The following is a 27209-nucleotide window of genomic DNA, read 5'->3' on the forward strand; positions in this document are numbered from 1 at the left end:
GAGAATAACCCCTGCAGGAAGAGCAGGAAGTGTGCTGGTGGCAGGGGGGGTTGTGGAGAGTCGGTGGTCCCTCTCCGGGCAGCTGCCGCGGTTCGGGCACTCACTCCTCACTCACCCCAAAGAACGATGGATCCTCCTGCAGATTTTCAGGTCCCCTTGCAGGCCAAGCAGCTCTCAGACAAAGGCCTACCTTGCTCCGGGCAGTCAAATGAAGGAGGGGACCTCCCACCGGCCTGGGAGCACTCAATTCCAGGTCCCCAGAGCCCAAACAGGCTGAGCTGTGGGATTTTGTGGCCCCAAAGACGGGAGGATGAGGCAGGGGCTGGTGGGAATTTTTAAAAAGTCAACCAAAAGTATATGGTTAAATAGATGTCTAAAGAAAAATCTGAAAAAAAATCAAGGGTTATTTTATATCACAAAGATTTTAAACTGTAATTATAGAAGCATATTCATCCATCAAACATATATTTATATCGAATAAATATATTTATTTTAAAAATAAATAACAACAAAATTTACAGAGATATTGTTATATTTCAAAGATCAGTATTATTATTTAGACATGCTTTCTTCTGCTATAGGCTTTGTCAAAATTTGACAAACCAGGACAGCCTGACAGTATCTTAGTAATGTTTCTATTGATGTGATAAAACACGATCATTTATTATGGGTACTTAAAAAAATGTGTTTCCTTGGGGCTTTGAGTTTCAGAAGGATAGGGTTACATGGAACATGTTAGTAAGCAGGGGCTATGATACTAGAGATGTGAAGGTAAGACTTTGCATCCTGATCCATGAATAGGAAGCAGAAACTAGAGTACTGGGACCAACCAGAATCATCTGAAACCACAAATTAGCAGTTTCAAACTATGTGTCATTACCCTTTTGGGACTGAATGGCCCATTAACAGGGATCAATTAATACCATTGAAAAACACATATATTTACATTATTATTTATAACATCAGCAAAATTACAGTTATAAAGTACCAATATAAATGATTTTATGGTTCAGAGAGTGTCAGAACATGAGGAACTGTGCTAAAGAGTTACCATATAGGGAAGGTTGAGAACCACAGCCTCAAATTTAAAACCAGAGAGTTACATACTTTCTCTCACAAGACTACACCTTCTAATCTTTCCCAAACTGTCCAGTGAACTAAGGACCAAGTGTTCAAAATGAGGCTAGGATTCATTCTCATGCAAAACACCATAGGCTCTAAAGGGCTTGTTGATACAATGTTGTCAGTCACTACTACTAATCAATATATCAAATTAATCTTATTCTCTAAAAAGAACAACCTTTTTGGTGGAAAGAAAATAGTTTTACTGATTTGTAAATCACTCTGATGTCTTAAATTTTTGTAAAGTGTGAACTAATTGGATCATATATTTTATTAAAAAATTGCCAAGATTATTATTTTACTTTAGACATGGTAAAATAAGACAATAAAATTAAAAACAAGATGTGTACATATCAGTAACTTTAAATAAACTATGAATTATAATGAGATACATGATAGATAATACTGTTACTGGACTGGATATAAAATTATCTAGTAGACAAGCCTCTGTTTATGACTTCAAGAGACCACCTATACTTGGTTAGCCCCAACTAACTTCAGCCAATGATTATGTAGATTATGTGAACTGAGGTGGGAAATTCATCTTCACTGTGGGTAATCCTGTTTGATGATCTGGAGTTCTAGACTGAACAAAAGTAAGAAAATGAACCAGCCACCAGTATTCTTCTTATTCTGCTTCCTTACTGCAAGCACAGTTTGAACAACTGCCTCACTCCCGCTGTGTCACTTACTCACCATGAGGACTTAGACACTCAAACTGTAAGCCAAACTGAATCCCACCTCTTTTAGGCTATTTTTGTCCCTGTTTTTTCACAACAAAACAGGAAAATAATAGTATGTCTTAATTTTGTATACAACTGAAACTCCAGGAATTCAAAATGAAAATCCTTGCCAATGAACATCTTAGACACACAAGAAAAATTTGCCACCCTGGTTCCCCATTATTCCATTATGTTTAAGCTCAAAGACCCTTTCTTGGCCACTGCTGTCAAATTCATATGAATCCTTTTCTTATATACCTTGGTAAAGTCAGGTCCTCAAGAATCTCACAAAGCAAAATTGTCAACATGCAAAATCTGTGAAGCTTTTGCTTATATAGTGTGTGAATTTTTAAATTTGCTTCATAGAGAATTCTTTTCTAGGTTGTAAAGGTTACACATGGAGGAGGGAAAATTCTTTGAAAGAGTTGTTAAATAAAGAATGGAGAACAATGAAATGAGGGAGAAGCTACTTTTGGAGCTCAGGGGCCAGTCAAACTCAATACATATGCAGATGCTGTAAGGAAACCTGCTACTTTGTAATTTGAGCTATTTTTAAATTTCTATAATACTACATGCTTCCCACTGAAAGTTTACTCCAATTTTGCAGTAGGTAGATTTAGGTTTTCTAGATAGATTTAAGTTGAAAAACTAGAACATAAATTTTGATAGATTTTTTTTGAACAATCAATGTCAATTTTGGCATTTTGAAGCTGAGGTCCCACAGCTTGGCTTTGACATCTGTGTTAATTTCCAGTTCTAGAAAGTCCTGGAAAATGCTCAACTCAAATTAGTGTAGCTTCTTCCCATTGGGCATCAGAATTTGGGAACTTAAAATGAATATGGCTTTGTCCTCGAGGCTCACTTCTGAAAGTTTCTCATATCCAGGTGACAGATAGGAATACTCAGGTACAACATGAGTAAAGGTGTAAAAATAAGAATTACAGCAAAAATTTTCCAAGGCATACTTACTTAGGAATGTATACTAATTCATTGTACTCATGCATCCACTTTTGTACTTTGTAAAAATCTTTGTTTAAGGCAGTGTGGACTACCTAACAAGTTCTAGAACTTCTAGAGGTGTTACAGAGAGAAACCCTGTATCAAAAGAATAAACAAACAAGCAAAAAAATACTGGAAATATAGTTTGAGAAATATAAGATGAAAGATGCATTACTTGTCTGTAGTTTAGACTGGAAGATGGAAGCTAAAAGACTCTAATTCTATTCCAGACTTTGAACTCTATGCAGCACAGCATAGTTAACATGTTAATGCAAACATCCTGTTAGGTTTTTTCTCTGTAGATAACATTTTTGCTTTTTTTTGCCACAGCTAAGATGTTCAAGACTTTTCAATATTTGAGAAAGAATTCTTTAAGCATATTTTGTGTGTCTAAAAACTTCCTTTTTTGCATTATTTTCCTGTTGCCTTGAGTTATTGCTATAGATATCTGAGCATGGGACCTACTTTTGTTCATCCTCCTTATTTATATTTTTGAAGTTTAAGCTCCATAAATATATTATTGCACAATGTAAAATTGGATAATAATACTATAAATTGATTTTCTATATTTGCACATTCCTTGAGAATCTCAGGTGTTTGCCGCAATTAGTCTAATTTTTTAAATTAGATCTGCTACCTTCTCCCTTGCCTAAAGACAAACACCAGAAAATAAAATCACATTCAACAGCCTGACACCAGGATGGGGAAATAAACACCTCTGAATAGAATTTAAAGATCTCATGAGTTAGACACATAAAACTGGAAAAGGAAAGATTTTATTTTAGGTACTCCTGGTACTCTTTCTAAAAATTAAAAGAACTGAAATTATCATTTGATTGTGGAAAGTGTGGTGATACAGATATCTAGCCCAGTTGACTTTATTTTATGGCCATTACATTATTAGAATGTGTGCCATAGAGTAAGTATTCAATAAATACATCCTGAACAAATGAATCAATGCTGTTTTAAATACTTAATTACTTAGAAAGAATTAATGAAAACTTCATGTAAATAATTTGAATGTCATATCCTTCAAATAAAGACAAGCAGCAAGAAATTGGAAATCAGTGAGTTGTCATTAGAAAATCTGGTACAGAGAAAATAATCTCTTCACATCTATAGAGACAGGAGCATCTACAAAATCAAAAATGAGACTATCTTTTTGGGATAGAAACCATAGAGATGTAACTGTCAGGGAGGCATAGATGGTATTCCTGACCAATTGCTGAAAGCTGGGTGTGGAATACCTTAAGTATGAAAACAAAGAGATGCATGTTTAGGTGAGCCACCACACTGTTGTGTGCATCACCTCCAGGATATCTATCTCATTTTTAAGTATATAAAAAAGATCTGGCAATGACAGCCTTTGTTAAATACAATATGTTTCTATGAGCAAAAGAGGATCTGCAAGGGGTGATGGGAGTCTTTACTAATATGTTCTCCCATATCTGTAGGGGGCAAGCATTCTTCTCAGTCTTCTCTATCTTTATTATATAATCTAATGTACTGGAGGTTAAAAATAATTAAGTAGAAACATTTTTGAGAGATATAGGCTTTCGGCACAAACCAATTAAAAAAGGTTGAAATGAGTGATTATAGAGCAATCACTTTCTCTACACAGTCTCAACCACAGCAGCAGGAGTCGACAGTAATAGCCATTCATTCTTGCTGAGATATTTGCAAAATATATACTAAAGAGACATACATAAGGAACCATAAACAGAAGACAAAGAAACAACAATAACAAACAAACAAACAAAAATGTAAGGGCAATGTAGTTATAAATACACTGGTACTTACAGATACAGCAAAGATGCCACAAGTTGAATTCAAATTAGATTAGTGCTCAGTCTCACATTTTGGACCTCTTCACCTGATGGATTATCATTGAAGAAGCTATTTTTGTGTTAAATACCCCACATTATTGACTTGTTTTTAGCACTTGAATTGAAACTGAATATCCAAGTTATTTTGGGCTCTTTCTGGTCCCATAAATCAGTTATACTAATATCTGGATGTTATCTAACACTATTGTGACAATTAGGTAAAATCTGGGGAATATGCAAGGTACTAGACCATTACCATCCATTAAATCTAAAGCTAATATTGTTATAAAATAGCACTACAACTTATAGATGAGATAATTGCTGTCTCTACAAATATATTTGTTAAGTTAATTGGTTTTGTGATGTTGTTTTATTCAATGCCGGAAAAAATCATGTTATCTTTCCTACAGTGGAAAGTACAATTCTGAGTAACCTGAATTCATGTTCCTTTGCCAGTCACACAAATATGGCTCAAAATATAATATCTCTTATTCCCCTTGGAAAAAGACCTGTGATTTAGGTTGGCAATTTCATTTTTCATTTAAACTGCAGCTTTTAGAAACAAACAAAAAAAAATGATGGGTACCATAAATTCAAGGAAGTAAAATGATAAAATAAAGTCAGCATCAAAACCAGTTTTGGGGGATAAAAAGATAGATTGCTCAGGGTTTAAGCTCTTGCTGTTCCTGAAAAGGACTGGAGTTCAGTTCCAAGCACTCACTTAGCAGCTTACCACTGCCTGTAACTCCAGCTCCAGGAGATCCAATGCATTCTTCTAGCTTTCAATGATACACACACACACACACACACACACACACACACACACACACACACACAGAGAGAGAGAGAGAGAGAGAGAGAGAGAGAGAGAGAGAGTTTTAAATACAAAATATATTCATTCAAATTTTCAAACACAAAAGTTCAGTAGCTGTGATTAAAAGATAACCATTTGTATTAGTTTCTGTTATCTACTTGACACGATTATCTGGAGAAGGTAAGCTTAGATAAAGAATTGCCACCATCAGGTTTCCCTCAGGATTTGTCTATGCAGTCTGGGGGAAAATGTCTTGATGATTGAAGTAGGAAAACACAGTATTCTGTGAGGAACAGGGCTATGGCTTACAGTTAGAGTTAATGTTAAGTCAGTAGACCTAGCCTCTATAAAATCTAGCTGAGCAAGCCAGAGGGCATGAGTAATAAACAGCATTCCTTCATGGTTTCTATGATAAGCCAAATAAGAGAAGCCCACTATTTCCTGGACTTATCAGCCAACTGATAATGAAACAACTAAGGAAAGTGAAAGGTTTCTGTACCCCAATATCAAGATGTCCCTCTGCCAATACAATAAATCAGTTTAGCCCAAACATATAAAACCAGGGTTAATCTGAGCAAATCAACTCCTGGGTAGCCTCTGAGGAATGGATAGATAGCACAGGAGTCTAGGTACATGTTTTAAATACTCTGAAGGTGTGGTATTTTGTGAGGGAGTCCCTTTGTTCCATCCCACCTGACTAGCTTACACCCAAAATAATCACACAGAAACTGTATTCATTTAAACACTGCCTGGCCCATTATCTCTAGTCTTTTATTAGCTAATTCTCACATCTTGATTTAACCCATTTCTACCAATCTGTGTAACATCACGAGGTCATGGCTTACCAGGAAATCTTCTAATCAGCATCAGCCTCAGGCAGGAGCTTCATGGCGTCTGCCACACTACCTTCTTCCTCCCAGCATCCTGTTCAGTCTACTCCACCTATCTAAATTCTGTCCTATCAAAAGGCCAAGGCAGTTTCTTTATTCAACCAATGAAAGCAATACAAATACTGAAGGACCTCCTACACCAGTGTGGTCTTGAGAAGTAGAGAGGAGGAGCTGCCTTGTGGCAGGCCTTTTTGAAAGGGAGCAGAGCTTGGAGAGAGAACTGAGTAAAGAAGCTTCCATCCAAACAGAAAGACCATTTGTATGAATATAGAAATTACTCAAAATAGAAATATACATTAAAGAAAAAAAGTACATCAAACAGAGAAGGTCATATATGCACAATTGGCTACTTTCAAAAGATAGAAAATAACTACTACACATAAAGTTAATGAATAAAACCAAGAAAACATGGAAAGTAATAAAAGGAGTGTTAACAGTAGAAATAATAATTAAGAAATAACAAAATTAATGCAGAACACAAACCACTGCTGTTGGAACTCCAGATTACACTCAATAGAATAAATATCAAAAATTCCAATACCTAGGCATGCCAGTACTAACAACAGAAATACAAATGCTGATAAAAAATCTTAAATCAAGTAAGAAAATGAAGTCTTGTTACATAGTGAAAAACAGTGCAGAGATTGTTGTAAACATCTCATTAGAAGCCATGCATAAAAGAAGAGGTGTGAATGAATCAAGATAATGTACTCCACTAATCTAGAATTTAGTTTTTAATAAATTCAGTAGATATAACAGATAATTTTCTAAGTAAACAACCTATTTGGAAATTTATTGACAGAAACCTGTCCAGTATTACATGTTGAAACTTTCAGCTGATTATAATGCTATGGTGATTGAAAGAGGGAAGGAATCTAAATTTAAAAGTAAAAAGTTAGAAAATATATCAATAAGTTTAAATAGGTAATACTTTTTGGGATAAAATAAAACAAATAATTGTGCTATATATTTCATAAAGTGACATTTAGGGTAACACTAAGATATCTAACTATATTTGTCTTTCTGTGCAAATCAAAATGATTTAGCAAAGATACTCCCCAAAGATGAAATAAGTTATATATCTTGTTAATTCATTACATATCACATGGAATGGATGAAAATACTTGCAGGCTGAGTACTATGCTATTCAGAAAAATGAAAAACACTGAAAAGCCCTTGGCTTCCTTAAAGAAAACTATATATCAGCCATAATTCATCACATTTTATTTGTAATATGAACAGCACTTTTATCTGCAATAAGCAATTTAAAATATACAGCAATAGAATGAAAAGGGAACCATGTTGATGTGCTAAGGAGATCTCAATAGTGGACAAGGCTATTCTGTACAAGCATATATACTTGAATTTGAATCTGCAGTCCCCATGTACAGGAGAGGGCATGGGTATTGTGGGAGTCCCCTCTGTGTGTTGCTTGTATTGGTTAATTAATAAAGAAACTGCTTTGGCCTGATAGGGCAGAACTTAGGTAGGCAGAGAAAGCACAACTGAATTCTGAAAAAAAGAAAGCAGATTCATGGAGATGCCATAGATCCAAGGCTGTAGGTAGACGTGCTGAAATTTCTCTGGTATGCCACGCTCTGATGGCAATACACAGATTAAGAGAAATGGGTTAAATCAAGATATAAGAGTTAGCCAATAAGAAACTAGAGCTACTGGGCCAAGCAGTTATTTAATTAATACAGTTTCTGTGTGGTTATTTTGTGGCTAAGCTATCCAGTTGGCCTGAATGAACAAGTGGCCCCTCCCTGCAACACATAAATAGGCAGTTTCTTGTTCAGTAGCCAGAGAGGGTAGGCTAAATGGTGTGCTTGCAGTTAGATGGAGTTTAGTAAAGAAGTCACCCATGTATGTTTCTCTGATGTCCCCATATATGTACTCATGTTCATATATGGACCATGTGTGAATATTATGCACCTATAACATAACACACATGTACTTATAATAATAAAAAAGAAACAAAAAATAAAGAGCTCTGTAAATCATAGATTCATATGAAAAGCCTTCTGCATGAGATATATTTTAATCAAATTTTAAAAAGAATCTCATTTATTTTTTGTTGCTCTTATTGTTTGTGCTACTGGGGTTATACTTAATAAGTGGTCTTCTGTGCCCATGCATTGAAGGCTACTTCCCACTTTCTCCTATATCATGTTCAATGTGGTCACATTTATATTGAGGTCTTTTCTTTAATTCATTTGACTAAATGGAAAAAAATTGGAGTTTTGTGCATAGTAATAGATATGGATCTATTTTTATTCTTCTACACGTTGATATACAGTTATGCCAGAACAATGTGTTGAAGATGCTTTCTTTTTCCATTGTATAATTTTAGCTTCTTTGTAAAAAATCAGGTGTTCATAGGTATGTAGATTAATATCCAAGTCTTCAATTCAATCCCATTGTTCAATGTCTCTGTTTTTATGCCAATATCAAGCTAATTTGAATACTGTAGCTGTGTAATAGAGCTTGATGTCAGGGACGGTAATGCCTTCATAAGTTTATTATATAGGATTTTTTGGCTATCCTGGGTTTTTTGTTTTTCCATATGAAGTTGATTATTGTTCTCTCCAGGTCTGTTAAGAATTGTGTTGGGATTTTGATGGGGATTGCATTGAATCTATAGTTGGCTTTTGGTAGGATTGCCATTCCTACTATATTGGTCCTTCCTATGCAAGAGCATCTTTCCATTTTCTTGTAACTTTTTCAATTTATTTCTTCAAAGAATTAAAGTTCTTGTCAAATAGGCTTTCCACTTCCTTGGTTAATGTTAATTCAACATACTTTCTGCTATTTGTGGCTATTGTAAAAGGTGATGTTTATCTGATTTCCATCTCAGCTTCTTTATCCTTTGTGTATAGGAGGGCTACTGATTTTTTGAGTTGATCTTGTATCCTGACACACCACTGAGGGTATTTATCAGCTGCAGGAGTTTTCTGGTAGAGTTTTTTGTCACTTATGTACACTATTATATCATCAGCAAATAACCAAATTTTGACTACTTTCTTTCCAATTCGAATACCCTTGATCTCCTTATGTCATCTTATTGCTATTGTTAGAACTTCAAGAACTATGTTGATGACATATTTTGTTGGATAAGTTCTTAAAGGCTTGGTGGACATGTGTATGGATGTTAGCATATTAACAGAAATGGACATATTCTGCTCTCCATTGGACCTTTAGAATTGGGCCTCTCTGTAGTGAACTACTAAACTGATGAGATTCAAAATGTACCACTTGTTTGGTCCATTGGAAAGATATTGATGAAAATAAGGGAGGCATTCACCCTATTTTTCCAAGGTACTGAGAAAGCTCTGGTCAGATACATCCTGGATGATGTGGGTGTTGTCCTAACTACTAATGATAGAATTTTCTTTAATAACTTTCAAGTCAATGAAAAACCATGTTTAGCAAATCACACTTCTAATTGCCACTGTCCCACATGGAAAAGAAAAACAATCAAGTCTCTTAGCCACATTCCACTGACATGGCTTTCATATTGGGATATCAGGAAGAAACAGTGGTCTCTAATTCAACAAAAGCTGTGAATCCTAAAAGAATTAGTTGCAGAAAAGCTGAAGATGTGGTATGTAGAACTGACTACAAGTAAATATAGTATTCACATATTTGTTATTCCCAAGAGATCGGATGCTACCACCTCCTGCAGGATCTCTGTATGGTTAATGATCAAATGGAAAAAAAAAAAAAACGGGGACCAATATACAACCAAGTCTTTTTCAACCTATACTATTTCTCCATTTTATTATATGTTAGTTTTAAATATTAAGATAGCCTTTTTTTTTACATTCCCCTAGCACCACAAGATAGAGACTGCTTTGCCTTTACAGTACAGAGGCCTGATAAGCATGAATCACCCAAGAGATATCAATGAGCTTTATTACCTCAGAGAATGAAGAATAGCCTCATAATCATCCAGTTATATGTTTCTCAGGCCCTGGCAAATATTTCAAATGACAGTCTCTAAATACATTCAGATGATGTCCTTCTGGTACATCCAGATACAGTCTATCTGCAAAAGAATGATAAAAAGGTCTTAAAAGACCTTGTTTCATTACATCTGATGGTGGTGCCAGAAAAAGTTGAAATGGTATCTGCCTCTGCCTTACAGAGCTTTTCCATTACTAAGCAGGTCCCCCCCTTTTTTTTAAAAAAAAATAGAAATGAAGAAACTATATTCATTCTCAGAATTACAGCAATTTTGTCACATAACAATTGATTGACCCTTTTCTGCCCATTTCTGATCAAGAGATGAGACACTTCTTTTTTTTATTTTTGGAGGGCCCCACCTGCCCATCCATCAAGGTTAGACTGATTCATGAGGCTAGAGATCTACTTCTAAAGGTTGTGGCCATTCAAGCTACCTGTGGACTGCAACACCATAACTCTCAGAAGCTCTTGTTGGCAATGAGTCTCTTGGCACCCAGGGGGTTCTGGGAGTGTTATGGCAATTTGGGTCCCTATTATAGATATATTAAACACATTCTGATTTGTGCAAAGTCAACTCTAAATTTGATAAGTTCTTCCAACCTGGTCTTAAGGCACAAATGCTGACACACTGAGCATATGAATGAGAGTCAAATAAACTTTTCTTTCCCTTTCCTTTAAATAATACCCAGTCCCTCTGGACAGACTCTATCTTGTCCCAGGAAACTGTTGGAGAATCACAGGAACTATTGATAATCACTTTCCCATATACAACATCTTATCATGGCTTCCTACACTTCCAATAACAATAAAGCTCCATGTAGTCTTCTCCTCCACTCACATTACTCATGGCACCCATGTCTTTTCAAATTGTAATAAAACCAAATATAGTGTTCTTTTTCCAGCATCCTGGCACTAAAGATGCTATGTATATTTTCCCTAACCCTGGTTCTATTAAATTGGGTGAGCTTTTGTCCCGCTTCAAGGTTCTAGTGGAGTGGCGGATTAATCCCATTAACAAGTTTTTCTGACTGCCAGTATGCTGTACAGGCAGATCATGTGCTGGCTTTTCATTGAGTCAAATCCTGACTAACCACCATTACCATAACTATGCTGCTCATACAAGGTATCTTAAATCAGAGAACTGAACCCTGGTACCTGTCACATATTAGATCTTACTACAAATTACCCAGAATTTTGAATCAAGGAAATGAGGTTATAGATACCATTTTATTAATGGTCAGAATGAATCTCTTAGAGCAAGCCAGGACTCTTCACCAGCAGTTTCATTTTTCTCCACAGAATTTATATATACTTCTTCCAAAATTACCAATTACACAATGTAAACACTTGTCCCAGATGTGCAACTTGCATCTGTCTTGACTCCTTAAGACCATCTCAACATGCAGGGGTTAATCTCTGGGGCTTGATATCTAATGCTATCTGGCAGATGGATGATAATCACTATGCCCCCTTGACAACCTTTCTTTTTATTAAATTAATTTGGCTCTTATTAGTTTGTCAAGAATATTTATTTACTATAAAACAATCTTTTCTCATCTTTTTTATTAAATTATATAATTTTTACAAATTTTTACCTCCTCTCCTCCTCCCATTTCCGTTTCCCTCCCCTGTTTCCCCTCCCCCTCCATCTCCAGTCCAAGGAGCAGTCATGGTTCCCCTATCTTTTCTCATCTTACATATCAATCCCGATTCCAGTTTTCTTCCTTTCTCCCACTCACTCCATCTTTCTCTAACCCCATCCCTCATGCACTTTTGGAGGGTAAGGTTTCAAGTTGAGAGTTCTCAAAGTCTATCACATGGCTCTGAGGCAGGACCAAGGACTTTCCCTTTATATCTAGGCTGAACAAGGTATCCATCCAAAGAGAATGTGTTCCAAAAAGCTGGTACATGAAATATGGATAAATTCTGATTATATTATCAGTGGCCCCACAGTCTGTCCCAGCCATACATCTGTCACTTATATTCAGATGGCCTAGTTTGGTCCTATGCTGGTTACCTTGCTGCCTTTGACAATCCTAAATATGTTCATGTAATAATAACTTGCTCCTCCTTTGTTTATGCCCTTGATCTTTCCAGGGGAAAAAAATCATCAATGTTATCAAGGGCCTTAAGTTGGCCATGCTACTTATAGGATTTCTTTGGGCATTTAAGACTGATGATGACACTACCTGTGCCTCTCAACAGTTCAATGATTTTCTATATGATTTTCAATAACGGTGGCATCCCCTAACATCCAGAGACAAGCCATTGTGGATAGGACACACAGAGGTCTTAAGGAGTTGTTGGCCAGGACTATCTTACCAGAGGCTAGGAGAAATCCTCTTCTGGCCTTAGCATAGGTTCTTTTCAATCAGAACATTCTCAGCTTTGATGACAAAAGGCGTAAATCACCTTACAAGAATTGGTCATCTCTGCCATGGAATACACCCCCAACCCTGGTGAGGTGGAGATTTCCTATCCTCCTCCAATGGCAACCACCAACCCCCCTGCTAACCTGTGGTATAGAGTATGTTTGTGATTTTCCTCAGACTGTCACAAAACTAATATAGGTCCTGGAAAGATATGTACTCCTGGCCATGGGTCAGCCTCCTTCCACCAAGGAGGAAATAACCCAGGATGGATAATGTATACACTACACTTTATTGCTCTCATTGACCCCTCCCCCCACAAGTAGATTTATTCGTGGCAGAAGTTCTGGCCTTTGACTATTTGCTTTTTTGGTTTTTCGAGATAGGGCTTATCTGTAGCTTTGGAACTAGCTCTTGTAGATCAGGCTGGTCTCGAACTCACAGAGATCCACCTGCCTCTGTCTCCTGAGTGCTGGGATTAAAGGCATGCGCCACCATCGCCTGGCCAACTTTTTTTTAAAAGATTGGCATAACATAAAAGGTGGTTTGATCCCTCCTGGATATACTCACATGTATTAATTGGGGTGATAGTATTGTTAATCTTTAATCTCTTTAATAGTCTCCTGCAACCGATCCAACATCAGGCAGACAGCAACTAAGGTGACTCTACAGGTAAAAATGACTCTGAAGCATCCTTCTTAAACTTCTCAACAAGAGGTTATGCAACCTGGTTATTTGTAATTTAATAGGTTACTACCTAGTTCCTCCACTCTGGAAGCTCTCCAGGAAGTGATTCCTCTTCTAGAGTAAATAGTCAATGATAGGTAAAAGCTTGTTGTCAGAGCAACCTGAGACAGTCACAGTCCAGTTGCTGAGCCCTTCTCAGGTGCTGTCAACAAGGCCTGAGCAAAGAACTCTAACTTCTGCTGAACATACATGTAATAACTAAAAAAGTGTAGATATTTAGAAAGTTAGGGCCTATCAGGCTGAGAGGAGCCAATCTACAGTCTACCTGATGCTGTCAGAGGTCCTGATACTGCCTAGCCAGTGAGAGGCAACCACATGATGTCAATGGATCTGAATTCCTGGGTACTAGGAAGGTATATAAAAGTTTTCCCTGTTGCTAAATAAATGAATTTGCTGTATGTCTTATACCTGACTCCCAGTGCCTGAGACATTGACACTGTGCCTTCTTACCTCCTCCTACAAAAAAGTCATTAGGACCCCACAACAGAATTATAAAATTAAATATAAATAAAAACCACAGGATAATTTTACCTTACTGATAATCTGTTACAGAAGGAAAAACTGAGGCATTATCTTCTGTAGCATTGGGTAGCCAGGGCTTACTATGTAGAATATGACAACCTTAGCAATCCTCCTATGTTTGACTGCAAAGTAATATGCTGTGGAATATTTCATATATATATATATATATATATATATATATATATATATATATATCACTGTTATTGGTTTAATGAAACACATGACTGGTCTGGTCAGTTATTTGTCAGGAGGAGAATGAGCGGGAGAGCCAGAGAAGGAGATTTCTGGGAAGAAGAAGGGTGGAGTCTAGAGTCAAGAGAAGACACAGAGAGAAGGAAGATGAGCATCCTGTACTAAGAAAATGTATCCTCACATGGCACATTATAAATAAGTAATATGGGATAATTTGAAATGTAAGATAGCTATGAATAAGAATAGTATTGGCCTAACATTTATAATTAATGATAAGATTTTTTTTTATGTTTCATATGGCACACAGTGATACTTTGAAAAATGTTGGATTACATAGTTGTCTTAGTCACTATTTTATTAGTGAAGACACACCATGAGCAAGGCAACCTTTAGAAAGGAGTGCATTTAGTTTGGGGTTTGGTTACAATCTCATATTGTAAATAATTTAGATTTCTCTTTTTGAATTTTTTTATATTTTTATAACATGGTACAAGTAATATTTATATAAGTTTACTTACTAAATTTGTACAAGACCCAAAATACACATATACACATACAGAATAAAAAGAGTTAGTATAAATGACCATAGGTGAAATAGTGAAAGTACTGGGTATTTTCCTTTATGACAAATAACTGTCTCTGTATGATAATATGCTAGAGAGTTTGAAAATGGAATGATTAAATGAGAGAATATCTATTTTAGATGGGATTTATGTAATGTCAATTGTAAACATCATCAGTATTATGATTTTTGTTACATCATTTAAAAAGTTGATTAATCTTAATGCTACGTTACAGTGCTAAGAAATCTAATAAAACAGAACACAGGAAGATTCAAACACAAACAGAATAATTTAATGAAGAGCCAATTTCATCATTGCATTATAAGAATAGAGTGGAACAACCTAAGGCAATCAGACAACCAACCTTAGTATACCTTGTAACCTTATAGGTATTGCCAAATAGCAGAGACTCTGCCATAGATAACTGGACTTATTTGCCATTGTTAAATTTAAAGTGGTTCAAGGAAGCAAAAGTTCATATGACATTCATTCCCCTTTTGTGAAGCAAATGTTAAACTCATGGTCAGTTAGTAATAGAATTTTCCCTATGGAAAATAAAGATCTAGCTAAAGGACTTTTACAGACTGGTGCACAATTCCAGTGGAGTACCTGGATCAGAGTAGAGGCTAAGATTTTTGAATAATGGACTAAAGCTATAGATAGGACTAAAATCAATTTCTTGGAGGAGAAGATATGCTGCTATAAAAGGCAGGCTGCATATGATGAACCCATCCTAGATTTATGCCACAAACAGCTTTGAATACTTCAGAGAGAATTGGAGAATTAGAAAAAAAAATGAGTCATTTACTAAAGTTATGCAAGGCCCAAAGGACACCTTTAAGAATTATTTTTAAAAAGAATGACTTCATTAGTAAATAAAATGATACCAAATTCAGAAGCTAAACAAATAATAATTAAATCTCTGCCTTTTGAGACTGTCAATTCTCTATTAAAAAGAATAAGCAGGTCGTTAAGTACAAGGTCAGGACTGTTGGAAAAATGCATTCTAGACAAAATTAATGTTAAATCTCAAGAACATTATGATGTGTGGGTAGGAAAGTTTGTTTCAAAGGTTTGAGAAAAAATCAAAATATCAAATGTTACAATTGTAGCAAACAAAGTCACTTTAAAAGGAACTGTATACAGGGTGTTCCTAGAGGCAATGGTTTTTCTAAGAATAATCCATCAGAATATCCTTCTGAATGTTCTGTATTATGCAGAAGGTATGGCAAAAGCAGGCATTGTAATAATGAATGTAGGTCAATGTGGAATAATCATGGTAATCTTTTGCCATCAGGAAACTCCATGAGGAGCCTCTTTCAGACCCCTATGCCAAATTCAGTCCTTATGTCAAATTTTGTTCAGATGTTTCCTGTCATTGTAGAAGAATCTCCTTCCCAGACCAATTAAAGAACCCAATACCTATTATAAGAAACCATACTGTTTGGATAATAGAAGAGATATAGAACGGAGCACAAAAAAATTCAGGAGAAATCATAAAGTGAGTATTTTGACAAACTTCTATAAATGAACAAGACCAAAATTAAAAATATGAATAAATGGTGTTGTTATTGAAGTTCTGACAGACACAGTTATGGATGTAACAATAATTTCATCAGAATCTTGGCATCAATTTTTTTCTATTTAGGATGAAAATGTTAAATTGTTAGGTATTGGAACTTTATCTCAGATGAAGCATAGCATGAGATGGGTTGAATGTATAGGACTAGAAGGACAGAGATGAATATGAAAACCATATGTAGCTAACATAACAATGAATTTGTGGGAAGGTGATTTGTTATATCAAAGCACTACTCAGATTAACATTCCCCCAGTCAGAAACAAAACATAAACTGATATATGTTTCTGGTAAAAAATATTAGGAGGTTTTATAAAGAACAGTCACCAAGCATTCAAGTTGTACAAGAACAGGGCACAACATCCCCTGTCAAAGAGTCTTCCATTGATACCTTTTAGCAAGCTGGGAATTATTGTAAGTAGATACTATGAAGGCACATTTTTCTGTCTTTACTTGTAAAGTTATAGTGATATTTTAAGGGAACCAATAGCCCTACCTTAAAACGGTTTACAGAATAACCTCTTTATGTTAAGCAATGACATTTTCCAATGCAGAAATGGCATGTTTTAGAACAACTGGTACAGGAGAACATCATGCTCAGCATACTGAAAAACCAACCAGTCCTTGGAATGCTTTTGTATTTGTTTTTAAAAAGAAATCTGGAAAAATGGAGAATGGTAAAATATTTAAGAGCATTAATAAGTGAATCAGACAATGGACTCTCTACAGTCTGGCATTCTTTGCCTTCTTTATTGCCAAAAGGATGGCCTCATATAGTTATTGATTTACAAGTTTGTTTCTTCACTATAACTTTACAAGTAAAGACAGAAAAATGTGCCTTCATAGTATCTACTTACAATAATTCCCAGCTTGCTAAAAGGTATCAATGGAAGACTCTTTGACAGGGGATGTTAAACAGCCTTATCTTGTACCAATACTCTATAAGACAGCTGCTGTAAGTGATATACAAGCAATTTCCTGAATCTGTAGTTTATTTTTTTCTGAAACTATAGTTTACAATATCTTGCTAGCTGATTCAAATGCAGATACTTCAGAAAGAATGTTTGAAGTAAAGAAAATTTCCTTTGTTGGTAATTACAAATTGCTCCTGTAAAACTATGAAGAGGAGATTCTATTAATTATTTAGGCTATAAAATACGTTTACAAAAAATTACACCCCTAAAGGGAAAAATTAGAAGGAATCAATTGCAGACTTTTAACAATTTCCAAGGACTGCTAGGAGACATTTCTTAGCTGTCCCCCACATTTGGGATAATACCTGATGGCCTGATTAATTTAAACAAAACTTTAGATGGTTAAAATGACCTAACTATTCCCAGGGAATTATCACAAGAAGATGAGAGGGGATTGACTTTGATTGTTGAGAAATTACAGAAAATATAAGTGGCTCATGTGGCTTCAAATCTTAATTTCATTTTGGTCATATTACCATCAAATTATTTCCTTCTAGGATTTTTTAAGCAGAGGGAAGATATTATCTTAGAATGGATCTTTCTGTCACATATATCAAGTAAAATATTAAAAACTTATGTGGAAAATGTCTGTTAGTTAATTCTAACTTAATATCACCATAGAATCTTTATCCAACAACAGATGTAAACAGAGACAGAGGCCCACATTGGAGCAATGAACTGAGCTCCCAAGGTCCAGTTAAAGTGTCGAGGAGGGAAAATATGAGCAAGGAAGTCAAGACCATGAGGGGTTCAACCACTGAGACAATTCGCCTGAGCTAATGGGACCTCACCAACTCCAACTGGACTAGAAGTTAACAAGCATGGGATCAAATTAGTCCCTCTGAATGTGGTTGACAGCTAGGGCAGACTGAGGGGCCATTGACGAGGCAACTGGGATTCATCTCTACTGCACGTACTGGCATTTTGGGATCCTATTCTCTTTGGATATATACCTTGCTCATCCTGGATGTAGTGGGGAGGGCCTTGGACTTTTACAGGACAGGGTGCTTTGCCCTCTCTTAAGATTCAGGGTGGGGTGGGGAGGAGGGTGTGTGGAAAGAGTGGGAGGGAACTAGGAGGAGAGGAGGAAGTGGGAATTTGGATTGGTACTTTTTAAAGTAATAAAGTAATAAAAAACAAAAAACAAACAAAAAAGAAGAAATATTCTCATAACCATTTTCAAAAAGTACTGAAGTAGTACTTTATTTTGGGGGAAAAATCAATTAATTCAGTTATATCAATTTTCATGAAACTCCTGATGTGACAGATTGAAAGGCTCTTCTTTTGAATCTAACATTCTTTACAGACTTATTAACTAAGAAAAATATCTGCTATTTTAAACCAGATTAAGAAATATTTCCAACATATTAGAATGTATATGCCAGTGGTGTGCATGTGTGTATATGTGTGTATATAAATATTTTGAATGGTATTGAGCCTAATTATCTTTACTGCCTATATGCCTAGAGAATAAAAATATGAAAGGATGTTTATATTTTATTCAGGTGTCTTACGACTTCAATTCTTTTCATTTAATAAGTTTATGAGATATTGTTAGTAAATATTGTAACATTACACTAAGGAAATTCAAATAATATAATGTTATTGGATTATAATTTATGTGAAAAGAAGAGGATGAGCATTTGTAAATTATAAGACACAGGAGAAAAATCTAATACACTCATTTCAACAAGTAAAGATCAAATATTTTATATAAAAATGCATATTCAATAATTCAGATACAGTATTTCTTTCCCTCCCAAATAGGTAAATATGCAGGAGTATAGGGTCTGTTATTTCCAATTTAAGATCTAAGGGATTTAATAGAGAACCAATGATAGACTGAGTGATAATTGATGGGGTGGGGTGCAAAGTGTAAGTCATATAGTTACCTAAGCCTAAGCCATACAGGAGAGATACTGGTATAAGTAGGCAGGAAAAATTCAAAATTAATAATTCATGTGAAATACCAATGCCAAGAAAATGTCAGCTACTAGATTTCAAAATGCATCAGGGACCAAGAAAAAGATATTATGGAAAAAAGGATTATGTTGTGTGCTTTCAGATTTCTGGGGCAATAAGAATCTACAAAAGCCTATTCATGGAAACAAGATATTGGATTACTAATACTGATGGAAATTAGAGTTACTCAGATTAAGGGTGTTATTAATATTCTCCATATTAAGGATATATTACAGAGCATTTTTCATCTTCTAGAAGAACCTTTAAAATAAGAGTTAAAAAAAATGTTTTCGCAAATTTGCTACATTTTTTTGAAAACCTACAGTATTCTTCCAGATCATCTGTATTATCCTTCCCATTATCATAAATGTTTTATGCTTCCTTCCTTCTTTTCTCCTCCCTCCTCTTTCATAAATTGCTTTTTTTCTTTTGTTATCGTCTCAAGAATGCAAATGATCTATTATTGCAATGAGAAGACATTTTTAGAACCTACACTTGTTAACATTAATATAATACTACATCTTGCTTTTTTGTACTAGGTCATCCCTCTTATTGGCATACAAATTAATTTTTGTATCACTGTGTCAGGATGAATGTTAGTATTTATTAGTTTAAGTCAAGGTACCTTGAAAAATGATGAGAGGGTACTCTGCCTCTAAAGCAAAAATTATTAGCAAATGTAAATTATCTCTTTCTTCTGGTTATTGGCGGATACAATATACTAAAATAAAAAACAATAAGGGAATTCTGGGTGTATGATAGTCCTAACCTGTGTCTATTTTTGTTTGTTTCAAAATTACATCTTTAAAGTAGTCACTTTTCATGAGGAGGAAGAATTGAAATACGGGAAAATGGTAAGGCATCATTCTCTCTTTTTTTTTCTTTCACTCTCCCTCAAAGTCTGAAATTCCATTAATCAGTTCCCACTATATAATCCTTAAGACTTCAAGAATAATCCTGACTTCTGTTCTAGACTTCAGCATTATGAGACTGTAGAAAGAAAACTCTTCAGTACTATCCAAAAGCTATAATTACAAATATAGAAAAAGAGTCTCCACCTTCAAGACTTTAAATGTTGTTTTTTTTTAGAAAGTAATTGGTTTTTCTTTTGCTTTCCCTCCTTCCCAATGCACAATTCAATCTATACTGCCTGGAAGCCAGACTTTAAATGAAACAGATGCTGTAAGTTTAAACTCTGAGCCAACGGCAAAGTTATTTCCTACCAACAAAAAGTTATGAAAACTTCAGGAGCATCACTTGGCTCAATGTAGCTTCTCACACTTAGTTTCCTGCAATCGATGGGTTATTATAAAGTTCTGAGTATCAAATGAACTCCAATTTGATCCTAGATTAAAAAGAGCAAAAATCTACTGTATTAATTTTAAATGGTGACCTTGTAAAACCTAGTCAGACAAAAATTATGTTTTACACCACACTTTAGAAAAGCACAGAATAAAATTTGGGGAGGATTTCACAGAAAAATGTTTGACTTAGGCCACAAATATTTTCAAGCAAACACATTATTTTAAAATACTAAATGACCTAGATTTCTCCACTCAGGCAAATAAATGGTTTTTAATTCTTATGTTCCATAGCCTGTTTTCACTAATTTTGCTTTCATGGAAGACATTAGATTTCCTAAAGTGATAAAGGCACCTCATAGTCATATCTTGATTTTTGCATTATTTTATTTGTGGTGTCATATATTATGCAGATACTAGAATATACTGTGAACATGAGAACATACCTGTATGTTCAATCCATGGAAGAAATCCTATTCCTAACAAAATGCAATATTTCAGAGTACTCTGCATTAGTACAATACTTTTAACTTTGAAGTCAGACATGTAGTAAATGTTTGTTTTCCTTTTGCCTTGGGGTAGAGCTTAGGAGACTAAATGCACTGAGATTTCATAAGGTTTTGCAAAAAGCTGATGGGGTATTTCCAAACTCTAGTAATAAATGTAACTTCCTTCAAAAGAGAACAAATATGGCCAAAAGACACTTAAGGTCATGCTCAACCTCCTAAGCTATCAGGGAAAAGCAAGTCAAAACAACTTTGAGATACCATCTTACACCTGTCAGATTGGCTAAAATCAAAAACACCAATGATAGCCTGTGCTGGAGAGATTGTGGGGTAAGGGGTACTCTCATCCATTGCTGGTGGGAATGCACACTTCTGCAACCACTTTGGAAAGCAGTGTGGCAGTTTCTCAGGAAATTTGGGGTCAACCTACCCCAGGACCCAGCAATTCCACTCTTGGAAATTTACCCAAGAGATGCCCAATCATACTACAAAAGCATTTGTTCAACTATGTTCATAGCAGCATTATTTGTAATAACCAGAACCTAGAAACAACCTAGATGCCCTTCAGTAGAATAATGGATGAAGAAACTGTGGAATATATACATATTAGAGTACTACTCGGCGGTAAAAAACAATGACATCTTGAATTTTGCATGCAAATGGATAGAAATAGAAAACACTATTCTGAGTGAGGTAACCCAGACCCAAAAAGCATGTAAAACTAATCAAATAATAATTAGAGAAAAGTCAAATAGCATTGTTGAGAAAATAATTCACCAATAAATTCAGAAAATATTAAAATAAGACTAATATTAAGAATAACTTAATCATTATTGTATTCAATACCAAGAAGAATGGTATTGGGAAACTCTCTGTTTAAATAGGATTTTTAATCCTTTTTAAAAAAGGAAATTCCTATAAATTAACTCTGGTTTACATGTCTGGATGGTGACATTATGTGGCATAGTCACTCATATTGTGCTCATCTATGGAGTGAAATTTAGGATTAAAACTTCATCCTAAACATTCTGTCATGGCAATGATGAACAAATGTAGAAGGAGCAGCGGGCTGCATTCTGCCTGGCTCCCGCACCGCTAGTTTTATACCCGAAATAACAACACACAAGTTATATTCATTTAAACACTGGTTGGCCCATTAGTTTCAGCCTCTTATTGGCTAATTCTCACATCTTGCTTTAACCCATATTTAATAATCTGTGTAGCACCACGAGGTAATGGCTTACCAGGAAAGATCCTAACCTGCGACTGTCTCAGAGAGGAGAGTCATGGCAACTGCCTGAGGCGTCTGCCTCACTGCCTTCTTCCTCCCAGCATTCTGTTCTGTCTTCCCTGCCTACCTATATTCTGACCTATCAGGCCAAGCAGTTTTCTTTATTAATTAACCAATGAGAGTAACACATAAACAGATGACCCTCCTCCATCAAACAAAAGACACATAATTTCAAATTTTCTTTTTTTTTCTCACTTTTTTTTCATGGTTTATTTTTTTATATTTAAAAATTTCCATCTCCTCCCCTCCTCCTCCCCCTACCCTCCCCTCCTCCTCCCCCATCCCTCCCATCCTTCTTCCCCTTCCCTCCCCTCCCCTCCACCCATACCTCCCCTCCCTCCCTCTCAAAGCCAAGGAGCCATCAGGGTTCCCTACTCTATGCTAAGACCAAGGTCCTCCCAACTCCCCCCAGGTCCAGGAAGGTGATCGATCAAGCTGAGAAGGCTCCCGCAGAGCCCGTCCATGCAGAAGAATCAGAGCCCAGCGCCATTGTCCTTTGCTTCTCAGTCAGTCCACACTGTTGGCCACATTCAGAGAGACGGGTTTGGTCGCATGATCCATCAGTCCCATTACAACTGGAGTTGGTGACCTCCCATTAGCTCTGTGGGAATCTACCCAAGAGATGCCCAATCATACTACAAAAGCATTTGCTCATCTATGTTCATAGCAGCATTATTTGTAATAGCCAGATCCTGGAAACAACCTAGATGCCCTTCAGTGGAAGAATGGATGAAGAAACTGTGGAATATATACATGCTACAATACTACTCAGTGGTAAAAACAATGACATCTTGAATTTTGCATGCAAATGGATGGAAATAGAAAACACTATTCTGAGTGAGGTAACCCAGACTCAAAAAGATGAACATGGGATGTACTCACTCATAATCGGTTTCTAGCCATAATTAAAGGAAATCGAGCATATAATTTGGGATCCTTGAGAAGATAATAAGAAGGTGAACTCCCAAAAGAAGATATAGTAATCCTCCTGGATATTGGAAGTAGACATGATCGCCAGGCAAAAATTGGGAAATTGAGGGTTGGGCGAGACGCGGCCAAGGGAAGATGGGGAGAGAAAAGCGTGAAGGGGAGAATGGGGGGAGCTCGGAGGAATGGGTTGCTTGGGATACAGGAAGGGTGGATATGGGAGCAGGGAAGCACATATCTTATTTAGGGAGCCACCTGAGGGATGTCAAGAGACTTGACCCTAGAGGGGTTCCCAGGTTTCCAGGGAGACGCCCCCCAGTTAGTTCCTTGGGCAGCTGAGGAGAGGGAGCCTGAAAAGGCCAGTTCCTATAGCCATACTGATGAATTTCTTGCATATCACCATAGAACCTCCACCTGGCGATAGATGAAGAAAATGACAGAGCCCCACAGTGGAGCACCGGTCTGAGCTCCCAAGGTCCTGATGAGGAGCAGAAGGAGAGAGAACACGAGAAAGAAAGTCAGGAATGTGAGGGGTACATTCAAATTTTCATCTTCACTGATGAGACTTCCTGTTTTCATGCCAAATATGTGGTCCTCGGGAATGCTAAAGAAGACATGAGCAATGTGGAAGCCATGGGCATCTTGGTTCTAAGAGCAACAAATTCACAAGAAGTTCACCACTGTTAATGGTTCAAATAGTTCTGACTGATATGCACCTTACATACAAGACCCTATCATATATATTTTAGGGGACACCCACCCATCTGTTATTAGTGTCTTGCAGCCTGTGAGTCCTCACTGTAATTCCTTGGGGTTGTAAATTCCTCACTCCCCTGAAGTTGAGCTAGATTGCATAGTTAAGTTTACAGTTATGAGTAGAAATAAAGGAAAAGAAAGAAAAACAGCAATTTATAATAAATCCACACCTTCGACCAAAACAGCTTTATGTGGCAAAGTAGAAGTGAGTCTCGGGAGCAGTTGATAGCAATCTTCTGTTTAAAGCATAACAAGAAAGTCACTGCAGGACAAGAAATGGCAGTTACTAAAAAGTTAAGGGCAAAACGATTCAATTATCTAGTATATTCAACAATTTAACTTACCCTGAAAAAAGAAATAAAAATTGTTGGCAGTGAATGATACACACACACACATTATTCAAATCACACAGTAATTGCAAATAAAAAATTTGATGAAAAAAACTGAATAATAAATAATAATCAGATATATAATAAAATATCATTTATTAAGAAAATGTATCTCTCTTAAAGTAAGGATATATTCTAGGAATTATCTAGAAATTAGCCTCTTTTCTAAACATTGTAAATTTAAAAATTAAAAATTTCACTTCTGTACAAATAATGACCCCTGTGTTTCATCCCTTTGTTTTCCACAGGTTTTCTGATTTTCTTCACTCATTACTAACTTAACTACTTATGTATTATAATGAGACAAATTTATTTCTACTACTTTATCTTGAGAAATACTAACAAGATTCCTGCTCTTGGAGGTAATATTAGGTGAATAAGTAGCATCCATAAAACAGCAGTAATATCACACATTAAAGCTTATATAAAGAAAAGAAAAGCAAGAAAGAAATATGCAGGAAATGGGATAATGGTGATAAGGCAAAAGCATGGATTAATTTCTAATATGACTGCATGTAGTTCCTGTACCCTGAGCTGAAGGATGAGAATAAATAAATTATACAAATTATACAAAGACCTACAGAAAAGGAGATTAAATTATAAGTGAAAAAAAAACAAGTAATAACCTCTCCCCCAGCTCCTGCTGCAGGCTTGTCTTTGGTTCTCAGGTCCCTGCCTCTCCAAAGCCTTCCCTAGTGTATTCAGGTGACCTGCTCCTGTACTAAGGCCATCCACCCAAAGGGGTCACACTCTGGCCTCCAGGCAGGTCTGAGGATTCCTGCGAGGGAGTGCGGGCACCTTCAGATTGTGCCACAAGAAATAGCTCCTGCTCTGGCACTGAGGAGATCCAACCAGATTCAGTCACAGCAAGGATTGGTCTAAGACACCAAGCACCTCCTGGCTCCATTTGAAGGAAGAGATGGGCAGGCACCAATGCAAGAAATACTCCAAAAACATGAAAGGCAACATGACATCACCACAATCCAGACATCCCGAAACAACATGAATTGAACACCCTACTCCAGAAGATATAGAAGAAACTGACCTTAAACAGTACTTTATGAAAATAATAGAGGACCTTAAACAGGAGGTAAAAAACTGCCATAAAGAAATGGAGATGACAAACAAAAAGGTAGACGAAATAAATAAATCTCTCAAAGATACCCAAGAAAAACAAGAAAAAGATATCAAACAGGTAAGGGAAACAGTACAAGACCTGAAAAATGAAATGGAAGTAATGAGGGAAACACAATCCGAGGGAAGACTGGAAATGGAAATTCTGAGTAAACGAACAGAAACTTCAGAGACAAGTATTTCCAACCGAATACAAGAGATGGAAGAAAGAATCTCGGACTCTGATGATACTATAGAGGAAATAAATTCACAGATTAAAGAACTAAACAAATCTAACAAATTCTTAACACAAAACATCCAGGAAATCTGGGACACCATGAAAAGACCAAACCTAAGAATAATTGGGGTAGAAGGACGAGAAGAATTACAACTCAAAGGCCCAGAAAACATATTCAACAAAATCATAGAAGAAAACTTCCCCAACCTAAAGAAGGATGTTCCTATGAATGTACAAGAAGCCTACAGAACACCAAATAGACTGGATCAAAAGAAAGCATCCCCATGCCATATAATAATCAAAAAAAACATACAGAATAAAGAACAGATATTAATAGCTGCAAAGAAAAAAGGTCAAGTAACATATAAAGGGAAATCTATCAGAATTATACCTGATTTCTCAATGCAAAACCATGAAAGCAAGAAGAGCTTGGATAGATGTGCTACAGACACTAAGGGAACATGGATGCAAGCCTAGACTACTATACCCAGCAAAGCTTGCATTCACCATTGATGGAGAAAACAAGATATTCCAGGACAAAAACAGATTTAAACAATACGTAGCCACAAATCCAGCCTTGCAGAAAGTAATAGAAGGAAAATCACAAACCAAGGACTCCAACAATGCCCACAATAACTCAGGCATCTAACAACCCTTCACCAGCACAACTAGAAGAAGGGAAACACACAAACTGTACTACAAAAAAATGACCGGAGTTAACAACCACTGGTCATTAATATCACTGAATATCAATGGACTTAATTCACCTATAAAAAGGCACAGGCTAAGAGATTGGATACGAAAACAGGATCCAACAATCTGCTGTTTACAAGAAACACACCTCAATCACAGAGACAGACACCTACTCAGAGTAAAGGGTTGGGAAAAAGTTTATCAAGCAAATGGACCTAAGAAAAAAGCCAGTGTGGCCATACTAATTTCCAACAAAGTTGACTTCAAACTAAAATCAATCAGAAGAGATGGAAAGGAAACTTTATACTCATAACAGAAAAAAATCCATTAGAATGAAGTCTCAATCCTGAATATCTATGCCCCTAATATAAAAGCACCAACTCATGTAAAAGAAAAATTACTAGAACTCAAGGCAGCCATCAAACCACACACATTAATAGTAGGAGAATTCAACACTCCTCTCTCACCAATGCACAGGTCAATCAGACAGAAACTTAACAGAGAATTAAAAAACTTAATTGAGGTAATGAACCAAATGTACTTAACAGACATCTATAGAACATTCCACCCAAACAGGAAAGAATATACATTCTTCTCCGCGGCTCACGGAACCTTTTAAAAAAATTGACCATATACTCGGTAACAAAGCAAACTTCCACAGTTACAAAAAAATATTAGTAACCACCTGTGTCTTATCGGATCACCATGGATTAAAATTAGAATTCAACAACAATGCTACCCCCAGAAA

This window comes from Arvicola amphibius, chromosome 2 (genome assembly GCF_903992535.2).
Source record: "Arvicola amphibius chromosome 2, mArvAmp1.2, whole genome shotgun sequence".
Taxonomy (NCBI): domain Eukaryota; kingdom Metazoa; phylum Chordata; class Mammalia; order Rodentia; family Cricetidae; genus Arvicola; species Arvicola amphibius.